The sequence below is a fragment of the Salmo trutta genome, chromosome 36 (assembly GCF_901001165.1).
Source record: "Salmo trutta chromosome 36, fSalTru1.1, whole genome shotgun sequence".
Lineage (NCBI taxonomy): Eukaryota > Metazoa > Chordata > Actinopteri > Salmoniformes > Salmonidae > Salmo > Salmo trutta.
This window is the reverse complement of record NC_042992.1, coordinates 30,969,137-30,975,136: the sequence shown is the minus strand read 5'-3', so window position 1 is coordinate 30,975,136 and position 6,000 is coordinate 30,969,137.

Below are 6,000 nucleotides of genomic sequence, written 5' to 3'. Positions count from 1 at the left end.
AGGGCGGTGACCAAGAACCCGCTGGTCACTTTGACAGAGCTCCAGTTCCTCGGTGGAGATGGAATAACCTTCCAGAAGAACAACCATCTCTGTAGCACTCCACCAATCAGGCCTTTATGGTAGAGTGTCCAGACGGAAGCCACTCCTCAGTAAAAAGGCACATGACAGCATGCTTGGAGTTTGCCAACAGGCACATAAAGGACTCTCAGACTGTAAGAAACAAGATTCTCTTTGGCCCCAATGCCAAGCGTCACGTCTGGCACCGCTCATCACCTGGCCAACACCATCCATACGGTGAAGCATGGTGGTGGCAGCATCATGCTGGGGGGATGTTTTTTAGCGGCAGGGATTGGGAGACTAGTCAGGATCGAGGGAAAGATGAACGGAGCAAAGTACAGAGAGATCCTTGATGAAAACCTGCTCCAGAGCGCTCAGGAACTCAGACTGGGGCGAAGGTTCACCTTCCAACAGGACAATGACCCTAAGCACACAGCCAAGACAGCACAGGAGTGGCTTCAGGACAAGACTCTGAATGTCCTTGAGTGGCCCAGCCAGAGCCCGGACTTGAACCCGATCTAACAAATATCTGGAGAGACCTGAAAATAGCTGTACAGGGACACTCCCTATCCAACCTGACAAAGCTTGAGAGGATCTGCAGAGAAGAATGGGAGAAACTCCCCAAATACAGGTGTGCCAAGCTTGTCACGTGATACCAAAGAAGACTCAAGGCTGTAATCACTGCCGAAGGTGCTTCAACAAAGTACTGAATAAAGGGTCTGAATACTAAATGGGATATTTTCATTTTTACATTTTATTTTAGCCAAAAAAAATTGAAACCTGTTTTTGCTTTGTAATTATGGGGTATTGTCTGTAGCTTGACGAGGAAAAAAATTTGAATCAATTTTAGAATAAGGTTGTAACATAACAAAATGTGGAAAAAGTGAAGGGGTCTGGATAGTTTCTGAATGCAGTGTACTGTATACTAGTCAAATCAAGCTGAGCAAGTAATGAAATAATAATTTCATTATCACTGCCGTTTGCTTTCTGATTTGAATAGGTTGGAATAGTGGGTGACTCAGACAGAGGCATAAACAGGGCTAAGAGCAGAGTTGCCGTGCCTCGGTAACACTGACACCGCCAGGGAAAGTAATTCTGCCCGTGTATTTACATTTATTATCCACCAGAGGCGGATTAGGTTTCATCGGAAAATGCTTTGTACTGTAAACATAAACAATAAATGCTTTTTTATAATGGACGAATGGAATGAGAATGTGTTTGAGCGGAAACAGTGTCTAAGGAGCATTATTACCTTGCGAAATTCATATGTGGAGAAGCTGCCTGGGATTGCTCTCATTCGGTTAGCTTCAGTTATTGACAACTTTCAGTCAAGTCCAATGACCTTCAAACATCAAGAATTTCCCCAGTCTCTTGGTGTCAGAAACCTAGTATTGTAGTTGTTGGTCTTCTCAGAGACCGAATACAAAGGCGATCTTTCTCTTGCTGTGAGCGTGTCAGATAATGAGATAATGAGCTATTTCGTCATCCCTTCTCTGTCCTAAACTGAGCAATAGTATTCCAGGGACAGACTCAAGATGTCTGTTTACATTATGCAATCAAACTGATTAATGTCACCAATTGGATTCCCAACACTTATAGCTGAAACTCACAGACCACAAGGCCACTTTGATTGCAGGGATATTAAGTAGCTAACTACTTCGCTCTATTAAATTTACTTTTATTATTCTGCTCATGTAACATGGTCTCCTGCTTGTACTCAGAATGCCTCTATTGTTTTGGTTAATTGAGGTTCTATGATCTACAAAAGCCTGCATGTGAGTGATTCGGTGGCAGAGAGCAAGAGAAAGTGCTCATTAACTCTGATCAGCTTCTGAAGAGAAATGCTATTATGGGATTATAATTGCAGGCGTCATGTTGAGTCTCTGTAGCGTTCGTTGCAATTCGAATCAAGTGGGCAGATGATTTCAACAGTCCTTCTGTCTCTTCTAAAAGGTGCACAGGGTAATCTCACATTTCAGAGGCTTTCATTAATTATTTCATGAGGATCAATTATTTTATGAGAGAGGGGATAATGAAAGCTTCTGAACCATTTTCAGGGCACAAAGATGTTAAACTTGGAGATATGAAGATGGGTTGGTCACACTGCACTATTTCATACCAAACTAGGGTAGAAATCAATGTTCTCAGTATCATGTCCTTGTTTAGTCACATGGTTAGCATTTCCCGCCATGTCATTGGCTGACTGCCAAAACATGATTCATAGGTCACTGAGTTGAAGTTAAAATGCACAGTGCATCTAGGACAGGACAAACATCACTCCATTACACCAGGCTCACCTTACATACGGTTAAAATCAGTCATGTATGATTGAGGTTTATTGGTTTATTTGATTATGTGTATGTGTCCCTTCAGCAGCAATTATATGCCCTTGGTGCACATGACAACATGCAATATAGTAGGCCTAATGTTGATAAGGAAAGAGATATCCACCACCGCTTGTAATCTGAGCTAAGCCATAGACCAGTGTATAGCAACTCTGCCAGAAAGAAATGAAAAGGCATTAATATGTCTCAAGCAATCTGCATAAATAGATTGTATTAACAGCAATTGTGAAATTACTAATGTATGTATAAGTGAAATAAATTATTTACACCGAATTCCCTTTGTCTTTCATCACTTTTAACTACGGGTTTGAGTCCCTTCGGTGCAGAATTTCATTTTTATCATTTTACCCATTAGGACTGAATTAAGTATTCAAATTTAATAATACATTATTACGAACTTGACTCACGGCTCCATCTTTACTGGGGTTCAATTCATTTTACCCCCCATCCATTTTGTATTAGAGGAGTGTTACTGCATGTTCTTGCCAGTAGCCCTGCTTAAGCAGAGGGATATACAGATAAAGGTTGTATGGTAGAGCAGATGTGACGGTGGAAGAATCATATCACCTGATTCCTTTGTGTGTGTGTGTGTGTGTGTGTGTGTGTGTGTGGCTGCTCCGTGCTCCATTGTGACTCAACAGCCTTGCAGCATCTGGCTATAGCTTGGCCACTGATTCAAATGGATTAATAATGACGCTCCAGTTATGGCATTAGTAATGTTGGAGCCTGGAGCAAAAGTGCTACTGCCTGGCCCCCGTTTTCATCAGTTTATTTTATAGGAGAGGACTTCATAATAATAGATAAATGTGACCCAAATGAATGGATGCAAAATGACAGCTAGAGTACAGTAAGAGTAAACATAACATCCGACAGGTAGTTACTGTACACTATTGGAGCCAACAAGAGCAGGATTACTGAAGCATAACATCAGGCCCCAGCATGTAGAAAAGACCCCAACAACAACATTGGTATGCAGGAGAGAGAAACATAATTTCCTCATGCAGTGCTCCACGTTGCCATGCTTGCCTCGAAGGAGAACGTGTTCATTTGGAGTAGGGAGGTAACAACTTGCTCCTTGTCATGGCCCAGCGAGGGACGTTAGCAACAGCACTAAAAATACATCCTGCTTATTACAACCACAACATGACTAACCAACGGCACGTTCAGAAGCTGTATAGGAGGAACCAAAGCTCTGAAGCTAATGCGTCGTTCCTTTGCAGATGAACGCACCGCGCACATGGTTGCTTATAAAAATAACATGACAACGAAAGGCTTTTAGGGACACAAGGGACTGAATATTTCAGAGGCAGTAAAGTGGGATTGCAGCGATCGGATAGCATGGTATCTCTGGAGTTATAAATCCCTTGGTGTGGCTCAGCTGTGGGTCTGCTCAGCCGGCCGGTCCACTCACTTCAGACGGGCTAAGCATGTTCTAGTGTGCATTGGCTGACACTAGCCAAAAGGACTGAACAAATTGGATGGACAAATTTTACATACAGTATTTGATGGAAATGTTAAATGAGCCCCATTGAACACAAATGAAGGCCGGTCTATACACCACGAGGGACAGAGTTTTACTGTGTGTGTGTTGTGAATGTATTTCTTGCACTTGATGCATGTGTACTGTGTCTTCCTGTCCTTCTTTGGTCACACACACATCGCAGCGCTTCTTGTCGCTATCGGCTGCAATCTAGAATGATGAAAACACTTAGTTCAGGAATTTTACTAACATCTAACTCACTCACATACAGTGGGGAGAACAAGTATTTGATACACTGCCGATTTGGCAGGTTTTCCTACTTACAAAGCATGTAGAGGTCTGTCATTTTTATCATAGGTACACTTCAACTGTGAGAGACGGAATCTAAAACAAAAATCCAGAAAATCACATTGTACGATTTTTAAGTAATTAATTAGCATTTTATTGCATGACATAAGTATTTCATACATCAGAAAAGCAGAACTTAATATTTGGTACAGAAATCTTTGTTTGCAATTACAGAGATTATACGTTTCCTGTAGTTCTTGACCAGGTTTGCACACACTGCAGCAGGGATTTTGGCCCACTCCTCCTCACAGACCTTCTCCAGATCCTTCAGGTTTCAGGGCTGTCGCTGGGGAATACGGACTTTCAGCTCCCTCCAAAGATTTTCTATTGGGTTCAGGTCTGGAGACTGGCTAGGCCACTCCAGGACCTTGAGATGCTTCTTACGGAGCCACTCCTTAGTTGCCCTGGCTGTGTGTTTCGGGTCGTTGTCATGCTGGAAGACCCAGCCATGACCCATCTTCAATGCTCTTACTGAGGGAAGGAGGTTGTTGGCAAAGATCTCGCGATACATGGCCCCATCCATCCTCCCCTCAATACGGCGCAGTTGTCCTGTCCCCTTTGCAGAAAAGCATCCCCAAAGAATGATGTTTCCACCTCCATGCTTCACGGTTGGAATGGTGTTCTTGGGGTTGTACTCAACCTTCTTCTTCCTCCAAACACGGTGAGTGGAGTTTAGACCAAAAAGCTCTATTTTTGTCTCATCAGACCACATGACCTTCTCCCATTCCTCCTCTGGATCATCCAGATGGTCATTGGCAAACTTTAGACAGGCCTGGACATGCGCTGGCTTGAGCAGGGGGACCTTGTTTGCGCTGCAGGATTTTAATCCATGACGGCATAGTGTGTTACTAATGGTTTTCTTTGAGACTGTGGTCCCAGCTCTCTTCAGGTCATTGACCAGGTCCTGCTGTGTAGTTCTGGGCTGACTGATCCCTCACCTTCCTCATGATCATTGATGCCCCACGAGGTGAGATCTTGCATGGAGCCCCAGACCGAGGGTGATTGACCGTCATCTTGAACTTCTTCCATTTTCTAATAATTGCGCCAAGAGTTGTTGCCTTCTCACCAAGCTGCTTGCCTATTGTTCTGTAGCCCATCCCAGCCTTGTGCAGGTCTACAATTTTATCCCTCCCTGTTGTCCTTACACAGCTCTCTGGTCTTGGTCATTGTGGAGAGGTTGGAGTCTGTTTGATTGAGTTTGTGGACAGGTGTCTTTTATACAGGTAATGAGTTCAAACAGGTGCAGTTAATACAGGTAATGAGTGGAGAACAGGAGGGCTTCTTAAAGAAAAACTAACAGGTCTGTGAGAGCCGGAATTCTTACTGGTTGGTAGGTGATCAAATACTTATGTCATGCAATAAAATGCAAATGAATTACTTAAAAATCATACAATGTAATTTTCTGGATTTTTGTTTTAGATTCCGTCTCTCACAGTTGAAGTGTACCTATGATAACAATTACAGACCTCTACAAGCTTTGTAAGTAGGAAAACCTGCCAAATCGGCAGTGTATCAAATACTTGTTCTCCCCACTGTATATAGTTACAGCAGGCCAAGGTAGGAGAGTCAGACACACACACATGCAACAACATCACTCACACTTACTTCCAATATTGGAGTTGTTGGTTTTGTGGGTCAGGTGGATGGGCACCAGCATCCTCCTCCTGAATCCTTCCTACAATGGCTGCCGAAGCTGGGATCCTTGGGATAAGTTGCCTCCTCTGGATTTGAGGTCTTACCAATGCCTTTCCCAGCTCCTTGAGAAAGAGC